The following is a 24196-nucleotide window of genomic DNA, read 5'->3' as shown; positions in this document are numbered from 1 at the left end:
ATGATTAGGATCTAATTAAATTGTGGGTTTGGGAAGTAGTTGAGGTAGTACCTATTACCTGTTTATTATCAAACCTTTGGGAGTTACTTCTACGTTTGCTTATTATACCATGCTATGCTAGCAGACGTGGATTGGGTGAGTGTATCCATGACAGATGTGAGATTGTTAATTAATGGTTTACTTAAGGTGGCAACTTAAATACACATCTGGGTGGATTGAGGCACCTGGATATTCCAGCGATTGCTTATTTTTTTATGGACCGCCATCCAGGCTCAAAGGGATCATGAGATTATTCATGCTAGAAACTTCCGTCTGCAGCCACAAGCTATTATGGGCTCTAGCATAGTTGATTAAGTCATGCGAACTCTTACAGTGGTAAACTAGCAGATGTAGGGGATGTAGGTTGGTACGGTCTACCCATTCGTAAGGTGCTAGCGCTTCTGAAAGACTATGTCTCGGTCATCCGTTTCTCAAACACCATGTAGTGCGAGAAATCCAACGAAGGAGATCGAGTCTTGTGGGGAAAAGTGCGCAAACCTCTGCAGAGTGTATAAACTAATCATGGTTAGCCGTGTCCCCGGTTATGGACATCTTGAGTATCTAGTACGTGCATTATCATGTGAATCTCAACATGTTACTCTAAAATTAATTTTGTTGGATTTTGTTTAATGATGATGCTTAATTGGGATTGAGAATGCTGTCAACCATTCTCAATGTTTAACAACCACCATGATAGTTAAATAAAATTTATTCCTTTGCAGTAGGGAAAAATTTTCTTTCCGCAAAACTGTAACCATAGAGCTTTCTACCTGCCAAATATGCATATAGAATAGCCTGATTATTCCACTACTCTCTATGTGTTACTTTGCCAGCATATTCCATGTGCTGACCCGTTTCGGGCTGCAACGTTAATGTTGCAGACTTTTCAGACGATGATTAAGGAGTTTTAGGTCGTGGTTCTATACTCAGTGATGCTGTTGGAGTTGATGGACTCACTTATCTTCCAAGCCTTCCACTGTTAACGTCATTAGATGGCCTTAAGCCATATTTATTCTAATAAGTTCTCTTTTGAGACACTCATTGTAATAAGTGTGTGATTGCTACTCTGTTATAAATCCTTCAAGTATTGTGTGGTGTCAGCATTACTGATCCAGGGATGACACCTGAGCACAGAGATTGGACCGTTTGAGGTCTAGTTGCTACATTGAGAGTGTGTCTTTCCAAGTCACAATGCTTTCTTTGGTTTTTGAATGACATAAAAAGTGACACTTGAACAGTGACCTTGCATGCAAAACCTATAAGTGCATTGTACAAAAGAGATGCCAAACCAGACAATATATCTGTGGAAGGTATGACAAGTGATTGAGCATTTTAATTGCTACTTGAACTAAATGAAAAAATGTTGTCTGGAACTGAACTTGCACTGAACTCGATGACAATTGTTGCCTAGAACTTAACCTGCCAACTAATGCTTGTTTCACTCTCATTTAAGTTAAGTGATTGCCAAAAACAAGTAAACAACAACACTTCACCACGACCCAATGAAATGATCATCTGTAATTGGTCCCTGAAAATTAAATAAAAAAGGTAAGATTACCATATGAGCAAGATTTTGTCATCTCTAGATTTTTGAACTATATGAGCAAGATTATACCATCAACAACTGAGTGAAGCTAAGATTGGTCCCATTGTCCTTATAAACTCTGTCATCTGCAGCTTGTGCACCACCACTATGTGCCACTTCATCCACCTCTTGTATCTTCTAATGAAAGGAAATTTGAGGGCCATGAGAATTAATTAACATAATGATAAAATTTAAAGCGCTATTATTCTTTAGGAACATACCTCTTCTCAAACTGTAATGTAGTTCCATTTTCTCTCCTTTTCCTAGCCTTGTGCAACTTATGAAGCCAATTTTTTTTCATTTTGACCTTTTAGTTTGGACCTCCTTTTTCTTCAGGCGTGCATTAGTCAACATGTCATTTGGTGGGCTGGCATTTGCGGGAATTGTACATGGATACCCATATGTGCTTGTATATTCATTGACATTGTCTTCAATTTGCTTGCCAAGAATGTCAAGTGTGTTGTCTACTAGCACAATGCATTCTCGAAAGTTGGCTGCTCGATGTGCCAATTTTTGAAATTTGAGGGATACATATTTGTAGATAAGCAAGGCATCCATATTTGGATTTTTGATTATATTTCTTCCCTCGTTATCTTGTAGAGTTCCACTCCGTGCTTCCCGTGTCCACCGCTTTAACACATAATGTGGCGGTACTGACTTGATACTCATCAGGTCAAGAACTTTAAGAGGATGTCCATACAATATCCTGATTCTATCAAATTGCCGGCAGCTGCACTCAACTGTTTGCTTCAAAGGATCACCAATAACTTTATGCTCCTCCTCAAGGGTAAAATCTCCTACTAGATATTCATTACAACTATCCAATGCCTTGGTACACACTGCTAAGGATCTTTCATATTCACCTTGAAAAGCTTCAAATATACCAGGTGTATACACCTTGCTAGCATGCACCAATATAGGTGGTGGTCTCTTCATACATATTTTAGGCAACTTTTTCCTTGATTCAAATTCTGAATTCAGTTCATTGTTCCTTTTTCCTTGCACCACTCTTTCAAAATGCTTAAAGAACCAGATGATATCAAAATCCGATTTGAAATGGATTTTCAACTCATTGTTTAGACTCTCACTCAATTGTGTACTTCTCATTCCTAATGTGAAGGCATCTTTCATATAACATTCAGCCCATTTTTCTTTTAACTTATATATGCTATCCAACCAAGTTTGCTTGCTCACCTTTTTCCCGATGAGATCAAAATTTTGTTCAAATTCTGTCATGCCTTCGTACTCAAACATGCACGCACTAAAATTTGCTAAAATACTTGGTTCTTCTTTCTTCTTCTTTTTCTTATCTTTTTCCCCTTCATTATTTTCTTCATTCTCCTCTTTCATGTAGATGCTTGACAACATTTTGCATGATATGAAATGTGCATAATCCATGCCTTGTTTCTGCAAAGCTTCAAATAGAATGTTTTAGGATGCTTTCCATTATGAGCTTTTAGAAAGGTTTCAAACAACCATTGGAAGGATTCAAATCTTTCATCATACATAAGAGCAACACCAAAAACTACAGTTTCTCTAAAATATTGAATCCGACAAATACACCAAAAGGCCTACTCTCCTTGTTTGTTCCAAAAGTGGTATCAAAACTAACAACATCACCAAAATGTGCATAGTCCATGATCATTCTAGCATTAGCCCAAAATATTTTGCTATTTGTTCCTCACAATCCATTCGCAATGCATATTGAAATGATGGGTTTTCCGCAATTTTGTCTTGAAAATACTGAGCATGCTACCTGCTTGGCCATATGTCATCTCTTGTTCTCTCTTCGTCCGCAAATAGTTCTTCGATCATGAAGGGTGTAGCTAAGATTGAGAGGACCGTCAAAGGTCCGTCAACTTGGCGACTAGCCAACTCATGTGCAGCTTTTGGTCCAATCGCGCATCATCCATTATTTCAATTTCAAAAGCTTGTAGCTCTGGAATTTTCCTTTGTGACACCATCAAATGTAAGGTCTCCGGCAGGTGTAGTGTGTGATTGTGTTTCAAAACCAACTCAGACACTTGCTGATTTTCCTTCTTTCTGTCCAACCGGCAGGTGTATGTAGACTAGACATTTAGTTCTAGTTTCAACACGAGGATACTTGGTTAAATGATCCCTTTTGTCTTGCTATTGAAGTCCCTCATTTGCACAAACAAATCTACATGATGTAATCTTGCCATTGGATGATCTTTTGTCTTTGTACCTCAAAACCCTCCTATCCACTATAGCTAAGCCAAAATGCCCAAGCCTCATCCGAATTATTAAATTCCATGCCGACATGAGGTACCAAACCAGACAGTATAGTTCTACAATAGGAAAAATAACATGAGCAGTGGACATGAACAATGTAGAGAAGATATTAGTACCAATAATACTGAAAAAAAAGATGGCACACAAGAAGTAACAATAATACCGAAAACATTAAAACCAAGAATACTGAAAGCAGTAATACTTGGGACAACTAAAATCTATCTGATGGCATACAAGTAAGAAAATGATTTTGTAATACTTACATATTGGAATCAAGGCGCCCTGTGCTAGCATTTTCTCTGTCAGGCTGTTCTTCCATCTCAGTTATATAAAATATATTTCAATCGGCAGTTTCTTTCATGACAAAAGGGACAATTTGATCGAGTTCAAAGCAATCTGATGATGGAAAATCAATTAATTTTAGTGGTCCTTCATTAAGAAGACTGCAATAGAAGGACAAAATATAGAGACGTACGAATAACATTGAAGAGCAGGCAACTCGTCACCTCCAAGATCGATTCCCTCACCAAGGCTGCCTTTTTTGATGGTATGGCATCGGTTGTACATCAAATTTCAACCATCAATTTCTTTCATGACAAAAAGGGAAAGCTTGAAAGATTGATCTAATTGTATGACCCCTTCATGAGGAAGACAACAGAGAGGAAGACAAAATACTGAGACATACGCACAAAATCAAAGATGAGGGCAGCTCTTCCCGATGGCGATAGTTATCTTCAGCGAAGGGAAGGCGGCCTTTTTCCATCGTGATCTCACGCCGTTCTGCCTGCTTGCACGTCCTTTTTTCTGTTCTCGCGCCTTTTTCCTCTACCATCACGCTGGACTGAGTTACATCGGTGTTTGTGGACTAATTGGGCTCGCTTGATTCAATTGCTGGCTGTAGTTTACAGTGCGCATCATCGGATGCTAGATGAACGGCGCTGGTCGTACTACGCCCTTCATCAGTAATTGGCTTTACGTTAGAGATCTCGTTTGCGCCCAAAGATTCTGTTCCGACTGTCATGTACTAAAGGCTCAGTTGCAGCTGACAAATTATTCAATTTTGTGAAGCGTACTGTCGATTTATTCAGTTATCTTAAGCATACCGCTTGAGCCGGGTTATAAAGATCGCACGGTCGGAAAGCTTGGACGTGGATCTGCGGCTTGTGTGCTGAGTTGCCTAAGCACGAGGATTAACTTGTCGTAATAGTGGTTCACCAGTCCACTGATTACTGTTTTTTAGATCACTGATTACTAGGCGTATTTTTTTAATCGCTGATTAGTATTCCCTCTGTCCCAAAATATAAGAACGCTTATATTATGAGACGGAGGAAGTACTGTTTATATGTCACTATAAGCTCTCTTCTGTGGAGTGAATCGGTATCCAGTTCTAGGGTTATTGTAGCGTACAAATTCCCAATTCTTCGAAGGGTCCCTGTATCGAGGGTTTGATTTTGTGTTTCCTCCCTCCCCTTCACCAACCAACCCCCGCCGCCGGCCGCCGCCACTCCTCCAGCCGTCGTCACCACGCCGCTTGTACCGCCCAGTTTAGTTTCTCCCCTCTCTCGCGCTGGCGTTTGCGTCCTACTCCCGCGGTCTCCTGCGGCGCCGCGTCTCTGAAGTCGGCGACGACGACCGTGCCCACCAATCCAACGAACAGCTCTCCCCCCTCCCCTCCCCGCACCCTCGACGCCCGGCCGCCGTGCCTCTGTCGGGCGGGGTAGAAACGGGAGGAGTGGGCCGGTGAGGAGATCCAGATGCGCTAGCGATGGCGCCGTCCGTCAGTCCATGTCCCTCAGCAACCGTGCTGGCGACCTGGACACTTGGACATGGAGATGGATGCACAGGAAGGCCAATCATACAAGTTTCGGCAGAGGTGGCCGCTTCGCCGCCGGCCAGCACGAGGGCCACATTGCGGAGTCGCTCTCCTGGCACTACTAGGTGAGATCACATCCACAGTTTTGATTTAAGTTCTCTAGTGAGATACGTATTAGCAAGTAACTAGTAAGATGCCCGTGCTGCGCCACGGAATTACAAGAGATCTCGTGGAACATTGTTTACTCAAGGGTCAGCAGCCTAGTGAACAATAAAAGATGTACCAAGATCTTGATCAATGTGATGTTATATCATTGATAGATACACACTGAGCAAAATCAAACACATGGTTTCCAACTAATAAACCCCCTTGTCCAAGCCAAACATTTTCTTCCACATTTTCAACTTGCAGAAGACTCGTCACAGTTTTCTCATTGCTCTCTCATATTGAGGGGACACAGAAAATGTGACAAATAGAAAATCTATCCATAAACATTTGGCAATTGCACCAGACAACTTTGATTTTATTGACATGAGTGAACAATGTACAAAACACCGGAAAGGCAGAGGAGAAACACACAGAATCCCCGAGGACCACCAAGCTAGATTACTATTACTGAATGATGTGTCGTGCGCCGGTATTCTTCCAACATTGGCTTCGTCAATGGCAAGCTAACAACTCTAATTTGTGAAAAATGCGGCGATTGCGCTCACGCCAAATCTCCCAAATCACTGGCACAGCCATCGATTTTCAGTACATATTATCATGTACAGCCTTAGAGTAACTACTTCAACGGAACTGTTGCTTTCCTTGGAACAGCTCTAGAAAGCAAAACAAGCTATTATGTTACCTTTTATCCAAGGATTCAGCTCACTTTGTGCTAGTATATTAGGCAAACCAGACTTAAATGTGAAGGTAAATGGCAGCAATTAATATATCCAAATGACAAACATATTATATAGCCTGAGCACACACTTATAAATGCTTCCAGAACAAAGAAACAAGATTGAAGTACAAGTGTTTGACTGAATAGTTAAGCTCATCTATGTTCTCACCTAAAAGAACATCAGACAACCAGTACTTAATCTTCTCACCTAAAAGTACATCGGACAATCAATACATCATATATATAGTCTCCTGTATATTTAGACCGGCAAAACAAGGAGCATGTAGAGGTCTGTAGTATAATTAGGCAAAGGAAAAAAACAATGGACAACAGTTGCAGAACATTGTACAGAGCAAAAAAACCAAATGTCAAGTAAAAAATGATTTTGAAACATATGTATATAGAAGGGATGAGTTCACATACTTGTAACTTCTTACATCAACCAGGTTTCTGCAAAAAAAAATGTCGATAACAGACAGCATGGAAATAAATATCCAGGGTGCAGCCTGAAAAATTGGACTGGAGCTACCAAGCAAAGGAGAGGTGCTGATGACAAAACGACCTGTTGTAGGCATCATCTGTTTTTATCTGAACAGAAAGAGTAACAAAGGCAACTACTAAAAAAACAATTCAAAGACACATATAGATTTTATAGGCACACGGTTTCGACTAATGATTTACCTTTCGAGCTTTCTCCTTGCTCCAAGCACTTAACGACGTGAGCATACCACTAAATGAGTTGCGACTCAGATCTGAAATTCCACATGATAAATCTTATCATCATCTGGTAAGCAATACGGATAAAACAAGTGATATGCATAGGTGTGGTAGCCAAAAAGTACAAACCCAAACAGAATCAAAATTTCACAGCATTTCACAAGAGCCTATCATAACAAGCAGGACCCATATACGATTCATAACTTGCAGCCGGTGGTGGGAAAACAAAATACATTCACAGCAAAAATGTCCAGAATGATGAAGTATGAAGCATGCTGCACTTATAAATCTAAAAGTTTTATTCAACGCTTGGGATTCCTTTTAATACTTAAAGTTTTATTTCACAAGAAGTGGTGACTTGGGCATAGAAGACAGTTCTCTATGTTACCACTAATGCTTTAATCTCTGCATTTGCACAAGTAAGGATTGCCCGACAGAAATGAAACAAGAGTTGTTGAGAGATAGTCAGATATATGAGATTTTAATCTTCGTCAGACCACCATACCTTGGTCCTTGACGAGCAGATCAAAACGAGAAGGGCAGCGAATCCTACCTCCTCACACTCTGTTTGATCTCAATGTGTGAGAGTGTGACCAGTGTATGGCTTCTTGGGCTTAGTTCGGGCAGTATGAGTCCCATCTGCATACCCACCTGGTTTCTGGACGGTTCCAAAAAGGCACGGACTTGGTGGCAGAAAATAGTGAATTCGGGAGGCGCCAAGGGCTGGGCAGGATAAGTTTTGGCAAGGAAAGGCAGTAGCACCTCCACATCAACTATCACACCAGAATAGGGGGTGGAGCGCGTCGGCCGGGAAGGGGAAATAGCAGTAGGTGGCGTCATGGCCTCAGAGTTGAGCAGATCGCAGGCGGCGGCATACTTCTAGAAGTCGCCGTTGGGGGGGACGGGAATGACGAGGGGAATGTGGTGGTGGTGGGCGGTGGGCCTGCTGTAGAAGGAAAGAGAGGAGATAGGAGAGACGTTGGGGCATCAACGGCCTCGGTGGCGTACTTGCGCAGGTAGCCGAAGGAGACGGGGAAGGGGGAAGAGCAGATAGCGAGGAGAAGGGGGGAGGTTGTGCAGATAGTGGGCGATGGAACTCTGCGGCAAGTAGTCCCTCAGTTTAATGTCAAGCTATGATTTTAACCAGGTGCATATGGTGTTGATTGTAGAGCTGATCAAGTAGTCCCTCAGTTTCATGTCAAGCTAGCTATTTTTCAAGTACCAACTCGACAGGGCCAGGGGCTTCCTGCATCTCCATATGGAAAAAGAGTTGCCCAGTTAAACCAGATACAAAGGCCACGAAGCTTCCACCGATATTTGGTTGCGTTTGTAGTTCGTGTATACAATTACGTACCTCTTCCATCCATGCTATTTGCTGTTCCCATTTGGTCCGGAGGCTTGAGATTTGTGTGTGTGCATGCACGTGCACGCATACATACTACAAATACTAGCCCATTCTGACAGTTCAGTCTTCCACCATAGTCAAACCATTAACTGGCAGGCCTACTACAAACTAACAGGCTATAATGTAAAAATAAATCTTCCTCTTTTATTTTTAATTTATAGCTTGTTGGTCTTCTCTCTCTCCAGGTTCTCAGAGTGAAAAGTATATAGCCTGACACATTAAGTTGGCTACCTGCAAACCATTTTGTGTGAATACAACATGTTGATTTGATATCCAAACAGTGATTTATATGATTGTACTCAGCTATTAGTTTGACCTATATATCTTCTTATTTCCATTAAGCGTTTGGTGTAAATGTATGCAACTTGCATTGGTTTTTTTTCTTACACACACACAACCTACATGTTCCTGGCCGCTCACTCGGCGCACATCATATATTATCACATTATTTGGACTGCTATTGTTTGAACTTGGAAGTGCACGAGATGTATCACATATCTCATTACTTTTTAATATTATCTGCACAGATCTGAGGCTCTGATGCTAGCACTTTCACCAGATGAGTCTGAGAAATCGCACTGGATGTTGGTAGCAATATCTTCTGGATGTTGCTAGCAATATCTTCTGGATGTTGCTGCCAGATCAGAGAGTATTGCTTTCGCAGTAGCTGTTAACCAGGTATATTCCATTTCTGTAATCTCTAATTTACTTTTTATGGATCTTGATATGCTGTTAAGTATGTTAAAGCTTAAAACAGGAGTGCTTCTGGCTACTAGTATGTGACTTATCACATGATCTGGGCCTCGCACTTTATCCGGGGAAATCTCGGATATCAAGTAGAGTATTTGTGTAATAATAGGGCAAGGCACAAGAGTTCACTACATAAGAATATAAATGACTGGACAGCAAGTATAATGTGGATTACCATGGGTGGGAGGGAATTAACCATGCACTAATTGGTGACTACCACAGGCAGCCCTCACCTCAGTAATACCACTGCTTCCTATTTCATGTAGAACATCAACGATGACATTGGATCTACAGCTTGACCACTATCTAGCCATGCATGAGTGAAGGTATTGCTTGATGATAGAGGGACCGAGCCTGTATACCTGAGCTCGTTGCATGAACCTTGTTTGAGTTCTGGACCCAACACATTTACAAAAGTTAACTGTAAACATGAGCTCGTTGCATGAACCTGAGCTCGTTGCATGAACCTTGTTTGAGTTCTGGACCCAACACATTTACAAAAGTTAACTATAAATCGCCGGCAACTGCTGCTGCCTGTGGGGAGCTTATGAAAGGATTTTGACATCAATCACTCCTTGTTCCTTTCACGAGAATGATTTTAACCATGCCGACTTTTCTGGTACTGAAGACTGAAGAGCTAACTTCGATAGCACTCGGTACAATTGACAGAGTTCATAGTCTTCCAAAAAAAAAGACAGAGTTCAAAGTGTCAAGCTCGCCCTCCGTGACTTTCAGCTGCATGGCGAGCCAGACTACCTCCTTTAGTGTTTGTTGATACACGATAACACGACTAGCAACTCAGCCCTGTACCAAGGCTCGTTCTGGGCCCAGCATCGGAAGCTTACTGAGAAGTCATGGACGCCTAGCCCATCAAATTCTTCACCTTGCTTGCGTGCCAAAACTGCTACTAGATTGCTGCACTAGCTGGCATGTATGCTACCGGAAATGATGCAACACATCATGTCAGACTGCTCGTTCTTGTTCTCTAGGCAGACTTGGTTTTGTCCCGGATACACCCTATGGCATGCCTACCATGATCCGATGGCGATAAGGCATTCTCAGCCTAGCGGCCTTGGTCCGTGAAGGTCCTGAGTGACACCACAATTGATTGACATTGATGGAATGGAGGGAGTATTAGGTTGCAATCGACCATAATTTTTTTCCGAAAAGGATTATAGTGGAGCAAGGTCGCCATGTTATTTGCTGTTCCCATTTGGCCCGGAGGCGCGCATGTGCACGCATACATACACCTGATATTCCCTCATCTATGTAGAACAGTGTACTCTTTGTGCATCTATTTGTTGTTGCATTGCTCACCTGCTCAGCCGGCACACACAATATTTACATGCGGCATACACAACATTCTAGTACACTGTATATGGTTTTAGTAGGCCATTGTGTATAATACACAACATTTCCATGCCAGGCACAGTAATACGAGTTAGAGGTCACATGGGAGAAAAAGAAAATGAATGGCGCACACCGGAACCTCCATGTCCTACACGGTAATAAGAGTTAGGGAATGTCACCGTCTTTTAATTTCTTAGTGAAGTTTGAATGGCACACACAAAGTTTTCTCTTTTCTATTTGTTTTGAAGAAGGTAACTATATTTCTCATTTTATTAAAGTTTAAGTTGTATTGCTATATGTCGTTTCCAACTTCTTTGTGTCGCCCACTAAGTTGTAGCTCCAAATGTTCAATGCTTTCGCTTCGCAACTTGTTTGATATGTGAATAGACGATCTTGATGAAGCCTTTCTAGCCAGTTAATTACTCCTTGCAACACGACTTCTAAAGAGCCTTGCATCACCATGGGAGTATGGGAGTGTAATTTGGGAAGTTTGCTTAGCTTCTTTACTCACTCACTTGGTCACCTCTCTGCCTTTCCTCTCCCTGCATTTGTTGTTCCCGTCATTCGTTCTATCATATAAGATTTAGAAGGTTTGATTGCAATGAGTCTTGTATTATCTCTCTCAGGGATATATCCACTTGAGAGTAACAAGGGTATGATCAGTTATCTGATCCTCACATGTATTCAAACCATTATTTGCCATGGTTTTAACCATGCACATATGTTGTTGATTGTACAACAGTTCAAGGAGTAGTCCCTCAGTTTCATGTCAAGCTAGCTATTTTTCAAGTAACAACTCGACACGGGCAGTGGGTTCCTGCATTCCATATGGAAGAAAAGAGTTGCCCGGTTAATTAGGGGAAACCGGATACAAAGGCCACAAACCCTCCACCGGTCGTCAATGTGATGGAAATCACAAAACAAACGCACCAACGACGCACTAAATGAATGTTGTTAAAAAAACACTCTGCCGCACCGAATCCTTCTTGCCCCCTTCACCCGTCAAATCCTTCTCCCTCTCCACCTAGCAAACCAGATCCGGCATGACCCACCCAAGGAGGGCAGGAAGACCATCACATACTCCCAAAGGAGCGCAAAATCCTTCTTGCCCCCTCCACCCATTGAATTCTTCTCCCCCTCCACCTAGCAAACCAGATCCGGCATGACCCACCCAAGGAGGGCGGGAAGACCATCACATACTCCCAAAGGAGCACAAAAGATGCTTCACAAAGCACCACAACGCAAGTACCGCCTATGTTAACGGCGAGAGAAACCGAAGTCGTGATTAGGAGCGGGATTCAACTGACCTAATATTTGTGGTGAACAAACATGCACTCCTAGAACCATGTGACATTGACAACACTCATCACACATACGACCATCATAGTATAGGGTCACTGCCTCAGGCATCCTCCTAGCTACCATGCCCTTCGTAGGTCTCCGGTGTCATCTTGACATCCAATGGTCACATGTGGGTTGTGCAACGCGTACCACCATATAATGTTTGTTCATTCAAAATATGGTAGTAAATAACCATAACACAAGTATGGTACCAATACTACTACTTGTTTTTTTCTCAAAAATATTTCTATAGTTGGCATAGGCAAAGTAGAACATTCTGTGTTCACAAATAAGTCCTGAAAAGGCTACGCCTGCTATCAACATCATCGCGAGATCTTGAAGAATAAGCCGCAACTGTAGTGAAAAACTGTGATCAATGAACATGCCTTCTGCTTGATCTTTAAGGACTTCATAAAAGGTGAAATATGCTCTCACCTGGCAACACCAAATTTTCCACCGATCCATCACATACACATACATCTATCACACCAGTAGCATGCACAGACCAAAATTATGGACATAGCAATGTGAATTTCAAGTGTGAGCATGATGATATACTAACAAACAACTAGCAAATCAAACGACCAGGGGGGATGACAGAGACGGTGCTCAGAACGCTGAGATGTGAGACTCGCGAATCTCTTTTCTGATTTGGTACCTCCAGTCGTTGGCACTGCCAGCACCTCCTGCTCCATCAAACACCACCTCCATGGCACCCAGGTTCAAACTATGGTTTCCTTCTAGACTGGTCCAATAAAAGGATAAGCTGGATGTGAGTATTATGGGCTGGCTCGGGGTCGGCATGTATGGCATATGGAGCAAGGTCACATGGCCATGCCAATGCCCCTTATTTATCAGGGAAAAAGTCCAAAAGTTCATTATGAACAGTTCACACTGCTTAACACTAGTTTGTCGCCTTTTTCCTTATAATGAGAGGTTCCAAAGCTGGCTTCATGACGTTATTTGGCGAGGTGGCTGGCAAATCGTGAACTTCTCCACATCATTCTCCACTTGGTAGTAGACTCCACACATTAGATATTGAGAAAAAAAATGGAAACCTCTGTTTTCCAGTCCACCCACTAATGTTTCTTCCCGTCGTTCCTAGCTTGATATGGATGCCATGTCACAAAACCACCTAACAGGGAATGTGGTGGCTAAACACTTGACATAAATGCCACTTCACACCAAACCACAGCACAAATACTTCCCTTCCCTAGAATGTAATCAGAACGGGAAGAAACAGTAGTGTGCGGTGGCGGTGGGAAAAAGGGAGATTTCCATTTTTCTCTCAATATGTAATATGTGGGGTCTATTGCCCAGTGGAGAATGAAGTGGAAAAGTTGACGACCTGCCACCCACCTCGCCAAATAATGCTCGGGAAGCAGCTTTACAACCTCCACATTATAAGGAAAAAGGCGACAAAGTAGTGTGAAGCAGTGTGAACTGTTCGTAATGAACTTTAGTACTTTCTTGCTGACAAATAAGTGGCATTAGCGTGGTCATATGACGTTGCTCCACATGTCATACATGCCGACCCCTGAGCCAGCCCATAATACTCACATCCAACTTCTTCTCTTGGACCACAAGTCCTTGAGGAGTCCATAGTTTGAACCTGGTTGCCATGGAGGTGGTCTTCAATGGAGGTGGAGGTGCTGGCGGTGCCAACAATTGGATGTCCTAAATCTGGAAAGAGACTCGTGAGTCTCACATGTCAGTGCTATGAGAACTATCTATCTTCTCCCCCCTGGCCGTTTCATTTGCTAGTGTATCATCCTGCCCGCACTTCAAATTTGCATTGCTATATATGTAATTTTGGTTTCTACATGCCCCTGGGCGACATAGATGTATGTGGATGTCATAGGTTTGATGGAAAAATTTGGTGTTGTCAAGATGAAAGCATATTTCACCTTTTGTGAAGTCCTTTAAGATCAAGCAGAGGACATGTTCATTGATCACAGCTTTTGATTGGAGCTGTGGCTTATTATTATTCACGATCTTGCGTGCTGTTGGTAGCAGGCATATCCTTTTCAGGACATGTTCTATTTTGCCTTTGTCAAATATAGAAATTTTTTGACCAAAAAAAAGCTGGTACGTCTATTCTTTTGTGTGTTATGGTTATTTACTATCATATTCTCAATGAAGAAACATTATATGGTCGGAGGTATCCTACTACTGGAAGAAGATTTTTGTGTTGTTAAGGGTTTATGTTTTCATACCTGCGTCTGTGCTCTTCGACATATTTTGACTTCTGTCGCCGTTTTATTTTCTAAAAATACTAGCCCATTCTGACTGTTCAGACTTCCACCATAGTCAAACCATTAACTGGCAGGCCTAGTACAAACTAACAGGCTATAACTTGAAAACAAATCTGCCTCTTATTTTTAAATTATAGCTTGTTAAGACTTCTTCTCTCTCCAGGTTCATACTCCCTCCGTCCGGAAATACTTGTCATCAAAATGAATAAAAGGGGATGTATCTAGACGTAATTTAGTTCTAGATACATCCCTTTTTATCCATTTTGATGACAAGTATTTTCGGACGGAGGGAGTATTTATTCAGAGTGGAAAGTATATAGCCTGACGCAAGTTGGCTACCTGCAAACCATTTTGTGTGGACACAACATGTTGATTTGATACCCAAACAGTGATTTATATGATTGTACTCAGTTATTAGTTTGACCTATATATCTTCTTATTTCCATTAAGCGTTTGTTGTAAATGTATGCAACTTCCATTGTTTTTTTTTTCTTACACACACACACACTACATGTTCCTGGCTGCTCACTCGGCTCACATCATATATTATCACGTTATTTGGAATGCTATTGTTTGAACTTGGAAGTGCATGAGATGTATCACATATCTCATTGCCTTTTAATATTATCTGCACATATCTGAGGCTCTGATGCTGGCACTGTCACTAGATGAGTCCGAGAAATTGCACTGGATGTTGCTGCCAGATAAGATAGAGTTGTTTTCGCAGTAGTTGTTAACCAGGTATATTCCATTTCTGTAATCTTTCATTTGACTTTTTATGGATCTTGATATGCTGTGAAGTATACAACAACAACAACAACAACAACAACAACAAAGCCTTTAGTCCCAAACAAGTTGGGGTAGGCTAGAGGTGAAACCCATAAGATCTTGCAACCAACTCATGGCTCTGGCACGTGGATTGCAAGCTTCCACGCACCCCTGTCCATAGCTAGCTCTTTGCTGATACTCCAATCATATGCTGTGAAGTATGATAAAGCTTGAAAAAGGAGTGCTTCTGGCTACCAGTCTGTGACTTAAATCACATGATCAGGCTTTGCTCCTTATCCGGGGAAATCTCGGATATCCCGTAGAGTATTTATGTAATAATAGGGCAAGGCACAAGAGTTCACTACATAAGAATACAACTGTCTGGCAAGTATAATGTGGATTACCATGGGTGGGAGGGAATTAACTGTGCACTAATTGATGACTGCCACAGGCAGCCCTCACCTCGGTAATACCACTGTTTCCTATTTCATGTGGAACCGCAGCTTGACCACTGTCTAGCCGTGCATGAGTGAAGGTATTGCTTGATGATAGAGGGATCGAGTCTGTATATATACTTGAGCTCGTTGCATGAACCTTGTTTGAGTTCTGGGCCAATCAAAAATTTTGGTCAATGAACATGTCTTTTGCTTGAAGGGGAGCCTTGGCGCAGTGGTAAAGCTGCTGCCTTGTGACCATGAGGTCATGGGTTCAAGTCCTGGAAACAGCCTCTTACAGAAATGTAGGGAAAGGCTGCGTACTATAGACCCAAAGTGGTCGGACCCTTCCCTGGACCCTGCGCAAGCGGGAGCTACATGCACCAGGTTGCCCTTTTTTTTTAACATGTCTTTTGCTTGATTTTAAGGACTTCACAAAAGGCGAAATAGGCTCTCATCTGGACAATACCAAATTTTCCACCAATCCATCACACCAACATACATCTATCAAGCCCAGTAGCATGCAGAAACCAAAATTACGGACATAACAGTGAGAATTTGAAGTGCGAGCAATATGATATACCACCAAACAACTAGCAAATCAAACGGCCAAGGGGAGAAGAGAGATGGTGCTCACACGCTGAGATGCGAGACTCGTGAATCTCTTTCCTGATTTGGGACCTCCGGTCATTGGCATCGTCAGTAACTTCTCCATCAAAGACCACCTCCATGGCAACCAAGTTCGAACTATGGCTTTCTTCCGGACTGGTGGACCAAAAGGAGAAGCTGGATGTGACTATTATGGGCTGGCTCAGGGTCGGCATGTATAACATGTGTAGCAAGGTTGTATGGCCACGCTAATGACAGTTATTTCTCAGCGGAAGAGTATAAACATTACGTACAGTTCACACTGTTCCACACTTGTTCGTGCCCTTTTTCCTTATAATGGGGAGGTTCCAAAGTTGGCTTCACGAGTGTTATTTGGCGAGGTGATTGGCAAATCATCAACTTTCCTACATCGTTCAGGGCAGCAAACCCCACATCTTAGATATTGAGCAAAAAATGGAAACCTCTATTTTCCACCCCCACCCCTCTATTTCTGTTTCTTTCCGTTGTTCCTAGCTTGATATGGATGCCATGTCACACAAAACCTTCTAAGAAGGAATGTGGTGGGCAAAACGCTTGACATAAATGCCATGTCACACCAAACGACACACAAATACTTCCCTTCCCTGGAATGTAATCAGAACGGGAAGAAACACAAGTAGAGTTAAGTGGGGGTGGGAAAAACGGAGGTTTTCATTTTTTTTTCTCAATATCTAATACGTGGGGTGGGGTCTACTGCCCAGTGGAGAATGAAGTGGACTGCCACCCACCTCGCCAAATAACGCTCGGGAAGCCAGCTTTGCAACCTTCACATTATAAGGGAAAAGGCGACAAAGTAGTGTGAAGCAGTGTGAATTGTTCATAATGAACTTTTGTCCCTTTTCGCTGACAAGTGTCATTGGAGTGGTCATACGACCTTGCTCTACATGTCATACATGCCAACCCCTGAGGCAGCCCATAATATCCGCATGCAGCTTCTCTTGGACCACTAGTCCTGAAGGAATCCATAGTTTGAACTTGGGTACCATGGAGGTGGTCTTTGTTGGAGGAGGTGCTGGTGGTGCCAATGACTGGATGTACCAAATCAGTAAAGAGACTCGTGAGTCTCACATGTCAACGCTATGAGAACTGTCTCTCCCCGCCCCCTGGCTGTTCCATTTGCTAGTTGTTTGCTAGTGTATCATCCTGCTCACGCTTCAAATTTGCATTGCCATATTTGTATTTTTGGTTTCTACATGTCCTGGGTGTCATAGATGTATATGGATGTGATGGATCGATGGAAAATTTTAGTGTTGTTCAAGGTGAGAACATAATTCACCTTTTGTGAAGTCCTTTAAGATCAAGCAGAGGACATGTTCACTGATCACTGCTTTTGATTGGAGCTGTGGCTTATTCTTCTTCAGGATGTTGCGATGATGTTGATAGCAGGCGTAGCCTTTTCAGGACTTATTTGCGGAAACAGAATGTTCTTTTTGCCTTTGTCAAATATAGAAATATTCTGAGCGAAAAAAAGCTGGTACTTCTATTTCTGTGTGTTATGGTTATTTACTACCATATTCTGAATAAAGAAACATCATATGCTATCATACTACTGGAAGAAGATTTTTGTGTTTTGAAGGGTTTATATTTTCATATCTGCGTTTGTGCTCTTCTACATTTATTTCGTTTTGTCGCTGTTTTATTTTCTAAAAATACTGGCAGGCCTAATACAAACTAAAGCCAGGTATAATCACAAAAACAATTAGATTTGTGAAAACAAATCTTCCTCTGTCATTTTTAATTTATAGCTTGTTAGACTTCTTCTCTCTCCTAGTTCATATTAAGAGTGGAAAGTATCTAGTGCAGACTATCAACGAACTCAAAAGTATTTAGTGCAGACTATCAACGAATTTTGTTAAAGAATTCAAAAGATGTGTGTACGAAAATACATCCGGGCGCCGATGTAGCGCGCCACTAAGGATGCGGCGACCCGATCCTCGCTCACTTGACACCGTATCCAGATCAAGATACAGCACGTCACCGCGGGGGTGACGGCCCGGCCCTTGGCCATTTGACACCACACCCGGGTTCTGATGTGGCGCGTCGATGAGAGGGTTACGCCCCGATGAAAATCTTTTGGGTTTCATCTCCATAAGAGTGGCTGAGTTTTTACGTTGGCTTGACAAGCCTATCACAACCCTCCTCCTTTACCCGGGCTTGGGAACGGCTATGCTGAGACAACATAGGCGGAGTTTCTATTTTGCCTTTGTCAAATATAGAAATTTTCTGAGCAAAGAAAAGCTGCTATTTCTATTCTTTGTGTGTTATGGTTATTTACTACCATATTCTCAATGAAGAAACAGTATATGGTGGGAGGTATCCTACTACCGGAAGAAGATTTTTGTGTTGTGAAGGGTTTATGTTTTCATACCTGCATCTGTGCTCTTTCGACATTTATTTCCTTATGTCGCCGTTTTATTTTCTAAAAATACTAGCCCATTCTGACAGTTCAGACTTCCGCCATAGTCAAACCATTAACTGGCAGGCCTAGTACAAACTAACAGGCTATAACTTGAAAACAAATCTTCCTCTGTTATTTTTAATTTATAGCTTGTTAGACTTCTTCTCTCTCCAGGTTCATATTTATTCAGAGTGGAAAGTATATAGCCTGACACATTAAGTTGGCTACCTGCAAACCATTTTGCGTGGATACATGTTGATTTGATACCCAAACAGTGATTTATATGATTGTACTCAGTTATTAGTTTGACCTATATATCGTCTTATTTCCATTAAGCGTTTCTTATAAATGTATGCAACTTGAATTGGTTTTTTTTCTTACACACACACACACCCTACATGTTCCTGGCTGCTCACTCGGCGCACATCATATATTATCACATTATTTGGAGTGCTGTTGTTTGAACTTGGAAGTGCACGAGATGTATAACATATCTCATTGCTTTTTAATATTATCTGCACAGATCTGAGGCTCTGATGCTGGCACTGTCACCAGATGAGTCCGATAAATCGCACTGGATGTTGCTAGCAATATCTTCTGGATGTTGCTGCCGGATCAGAGAGTATTGTTTTTGCAGTAGCTGTTAACCAGGTATATTCCATTTCTGTAATCTTTCATTGACTTTTTATGGATCTTGATATGCTGTTAAGTATGTTAAAGCTTAAAACAGGAGTGCTTCTGGCTACTAGTCTGTGACTTATCACATGATCGGGCTTTGCACCTTATCCGGGGAAATCTCAGATATCCAGTAGAGTATTTATGTAATACTAGGGCAAGGCACAAGAGTTCACTACATAAGAATATAACTGACTGGACGGCAAGTATAATATGGATTACCATGGGTGGGAGGGAATTAACTATGCACTAATTGGTGACTGCCACAGGCAGCCCTAACCTCAGTAATACCATTGTTTCCTATTTCATGTGGAACATCAATGATGACATTGGATCCGCAGCTTGACCACTGTCTAGCTGTGCATGAGTGAAGGTATTGCTTGATGATAGAGGGACCGAGCCTGTATAGATACCTGAGCTCGTTGCATGAACCTTGTTTGAATTCCGCGCCAATCAAAAATTGTGGTCAATGAACATGTCTTCTGCTTGATTTTAAGGACTTCACAAAAGGCGAAATAGGCTCTCATCTGGACAATACCAAATTTTCCACCAATCCATCACACCCACATACATCTATCAAGCCCAGTAGCATGCAGAAACCAAAATTACGGACATAACAATGAGAATTTGAAGTGCGAGCAGTATGATATACCACCAAACAACTAGCAAATCAACGGCCAAGGGGAGAAGAGAGACGGTGCTCACAACGGTGAGATGTGAGACTCGCGAATCTCTTTCCTGATTTGGGAGCTCCGGTCATTGGCATCGTCAGTAACTTCTCCATCAAAGACCACCTCCATGGCAACCAGGTTCGAACTATGGCTTTCTTCCGGACTGGTGGACCAAAAGGAGAAGCTGGATGTGACTATTATGGGCTGGCTCAGGGTCGGCATGTATAACATGTGTAGCAAGGTTGTATGGCCACGCTAATGACAGTTATTTCTCAGCGGAAGAGTACAAACATTACGTACAGTTCACACTGTTCCACATTTGTTCGTGCCCTTTTTCCTTATAATGGGGAGGTTCCAAAGTTGGCTTCACGAGTGTTATTTGGCGAGGTGATTGGCAAATCGTCAACTTTCCTACATCGTTCAGGGCAGCAAACCCCACATCTTAGATATTGAGCAAAAAATGGAAACCTCTATTTTCCGCCCCCACCCCTCTATTTCTGTTTCTTTCCGTTGTTCCTAGCTTGATATGGATGCCATGTCACACAAAACCTTCTAAGAAGGAATGTGGTGGGCAAAACGCTTGACATAAATGCCACGTCACACCAAACGACACACAAATACTTCCCTTCCCTGGAATGTAATCAGAACGGGAAGAAACACAAGTAGAGTTAAGTGGGGGTGGGAAAAACGGAGGTTTTCATTTTTTTTCTCAATATCTAATACGTGGGGCGGGGTCTACTGCCCAGTGGAGAATGAAGTGGACTGCCACCCACCTCGCCAAATAACGCTCGGGAAGCCAGCTTTGCAACCTTCACATTATAAGGGAAAAGGTGACAAAGTAGTGTGAAGCAGTGTGAATTGTTCATAATGAACTTTTGTCCCTTTTCGCTGACAAGTGTCATTGGAGTGGTCATACGACCTTGCTCTACATGTCATACATGCCAACCCCTGAGGCAGCCCATAATATCCGCATGCAGCTTCTCTTGGACCACTAGTCCTGAAGGAATCCATAGTTTGAACCTGGGTACCATGGAGGTGGTCTTTGTTGGAGGAGGTGCTGGTGGTGCCAATGACTGGATGTACCAAATCAGTAAAGAGACTCGTGAGTCTCACATGTCAACGCTATGAGAACTGTCTCTCCCCGCCCCCTGGCTGTTCCATTTGCTAGTTGTTTGCTAGTGTATCATCCTGCTCACGCTTCAAATTTGCATTGCCATATTTGTATTTTTGGTTTCTACATGCTCCTGGGTGTCATAGATGTATATGGATGTGATGGATCGATGGAAAATTTTAGTGTTGTTCAAGGTGAGAACATAATTCACCTTTTGTGAAGTCCTTGAAGATCAAGAAGAGGACATGTTCACTGATCACTGCTTTTGATTGGAGCTGTGGCTTATTCTTCTTCAGGATGTTGTGATGATGTTGATAGCAGGCGTAGCCTTTTCAGGACTTATTTGCGGAAACAGAATGTTCTTTTTGCCTTTGTCAAATATAGAAATATTCTGAGCGAAAAAAAGCTGGTACTTCTATTTCTGTGTGTTATGGTTATTTACTACCATATTCTGAATAAAGAAACATCATATGGTGGGAGGTATCATACTACTGGAAGAAGATTTTTGTGTTGTGAAGGGTTTATGTTTTCATACCCGTGTTTGTGCTCTTCCACATTTATTTTGTTATGATGTTTTATTTTCTAAAAATACTGGCAGGCCTAATGCAAACTAATGCCAGGTATAATCAGAAAAACAATTAGATTTGTGAAAACAAATCTTCCTCTGTCATTTTTAATTTATAGCTTGTTAGAGTTCTCTCTCCTAGTTCATATTTATTAAGAGTGGAAAGTATCTAGTGCAGACTATCAACGACGATGCGCAGACATGGAGCAGACTGGGGATGAAAGGGGTGTGCGGAGTTCTCCCTGGGGTTTAGTGTGTGCGTGCTACCGCTTGGATGAGCAATCATGTGTGCATTCATGTGCACGGATTTTTCTTTATCGACCCTATCTAGCAATGAAATGATACACAAGCCTTCTGCATATTTGCGAAAATATTTTGAAGTACTCGCTGCAAGTACAGCTCATTCTTCAGTCAACTTTCATTCCATTATGTCTTCTAAAGCATGGTATTTAGTATGCTTTCTGCATACCTTGTGAATACTGATATTGCATTTCACAGAATGGGAGGAAGGTTTATTTCTTTTAATGTTCTTTTTCCTTGAGCTGTTGAAAGCATATCTATTTAGACTGCAAGCTAAAAGATCTGGTGTGTGTTTTTATTTTCAGGCTGATTATGATTATAAGCTGTACAATAGATTGCGTTGTTTTTATCAAATGTTTGAACTCTCAGCTGTGATGTTTCTGCAACGAATTTGTAGGTCAAATCATTCAGGCACAGAGTAATCTTCAGGGGGTGCTATCTAGTGGTAATCAATAGCAACATGTATGTCCCTTCATGATTTTAGTTCTTGCTTACATCATTCACATTTTGCTGTCATTGGGTCCTTCAAATGCATTTTCAGAAAGAAATTTGTTTCCTGGAGTCGCATGCCTCATCATTCATGCAGCTAATAGCAAACTTGTGATGCGTGTCTAATTGATCAAGCTCCTATAGGAAATGAAGAGCAGCCTTGCTGTGATGACAGGATTACCATCCTTCATGAGAGCATACTATCATATCATGTCCTTTATGCCAGCATATAAGGTTGTACGCACAAGCATGATATCCTGAACATGCTGTCCATTATGGACTTCAGCGCCATACCTTGATATGGATATTTATCACTTTGATATGGACAGATTAAAGTTCAGCAAGTTTGCAGAAAGTTTGTTTGAGCAGCAGGGTATAGCTAATGCTACATTGGACACTCTCTGACTTCTCTCTTTTGCCATTTATGCGGCCAACTATTGGATCGATCATGCCATCAGGCGTGATAAAGTTAAATCGATTGAATTCACTGAAAGTACAAGATGACAAGCTTTTTACTTAGACCCTCTAGTTATCTACTTTGCATCTTCAAATCTGTGAAGTATAAAGCTCATTAATGTTATTTACAAGTTTCTTTGATCAGCTCAGCACCGAATGCCCATCTTTGGAAAATCTGCAGTTGGCAGACAACACACCTGATTTTCCTGAGATTTCACCAGTCATTGAAGACTCTGGAAATAATAGAGGTATGGCTGCTTCTTAATCTCTATACATGTCTGAAATATTTATTTCGTTAAAACCTGTGCTTATTTTGTTTTACATATGTGAAGGTTGCATTCGAAAGAATGACTCCAAGGTGCCCAATGTTCATCAATCTGACAAGTCTCTCCCTTGGAGAATGGTGTTTTTCCAACAAATCTGCTCCTTTAGCTTGCTTCTTCGAGCACTCTCCTATGCTTTAGATTCTTGGTCTGAAGCTCAAGGTGGTTGACGACACTCAGCATTTGTCCTTGTCTATTTACTTAGCGAAGACATGAATTCTTGTTGACATGTTATACTCTTAAAAAGCAGCCGATTTACACAGCTAAGGGAATGTCGTTTGAAGCCAGACACCTTAAGAAGGTAACGATCCACTGCTGAAAAAGAGGACAGACTTCCCGTGCTGAAGGCTATACTGCTTGCCGATGCAAGATCTCTCGGGCATATCGTGTCGACGTGAGGACAGACTAGACCGTTCCTGCTTTCCATAGGAAGCTGAGCTCATCGGTCTTCTGCATATGGAATGCATCTTAGCATAGAGCTTTTGCTCCGGACATGCGCGGGACTTAATCTAGCTAGACATTTGGTTGTTCAATGTCGTACTGAATCCCTGGCCTCTGTCCTGACATGGACCTGTTAGCATGTACTACTACTTGTGTGTGAGTTGTGAGAAACTAGCTCCCATTTTATCTTGGTTGATGGATGGACATTGCAACTCATATTCTGTGTCCCTTTTGGTTTCGTGATGTTAGCTGAACTGGTCAAGCCTTGTTGAAAAAAAAAACTGGTCAAGCCAGTGCCGGTAATACCATGCGTCTTTGGGAAATATTGTATGCTTGGCTGCCGGAGCCATCTGTGGAAGAAAAGCCAGGGGGTTCCCTCTGGCGCCAGAAAAATGAATTAAAATGATTTTTTTTGGAAGAAAAGACATCAAGTATAAGAAAAGATCTTATACAAGAGTTTAGCTAGCTACAAGGTGAGTTGATGGAACATTTACAACCATGCACCTAATCAGAATGAACCGGC

At 41.9% G+C, this 24196-nt stretch overlaps 1 long non-coding RNA gene across 15 annotated transcripts; it reads left to right on the top strand.

Annotated features, from left to right (window-relative positions):
- Positions 1 to 5234: 5234 nt before the first annotated feature.
- On the top strand, positions 5235 to 23911 carry LOC123148518 (uncharacterized). 15 transcript variants are annotated; one of them, XR_006473965.1, is made up of 8 exons: positions 5236 to 5815; positions 9226 to 9376; positions 19166 to 19293; positions 21843 to 22057; positions 22163 to 22249; positions 22362 to 23157; positions 23242 to 23394; positions 23483 to 23911. It is a non-coding gene; the product is annotated as an uncharacterized lncRNA (long non-coding RNA). The 15 variants fall into 15 exon arrangements; XR_006473964.1 differs by having other exon boundaries at positions 21843 to 22249; positions 22362 to 22426; positions 22598 to 23157; XR_006473963.1 differs by having other exon boundaries at positions 21843 to 22426; positions 22598 to 22687; positions 22783 to 23157.
- Positions 23912 to 24196: the final 285 nt, after the last annotated feature.

The sequence above is a fragment of the Triticum aestivum genome, chromosome 7A, assembly GCF_018294505.1.
Source record: "Triticum aestivum cultivar Chinese Spring chromosome 7A, IWGSC CS RefSeq v2.1, whole genome shotgun sequence".
NCBI classification, from domain to species: Eukaryota; Viridiplantae; Streptophyta; class Magnoliopsida; order Poales; family Poaceae; genus Triticum; species Triticum aestivum.
Note: the sequence above shows the minus strand (reverse complement) of the source record. Positions and strands in the feature narration are given on the sequence as shown.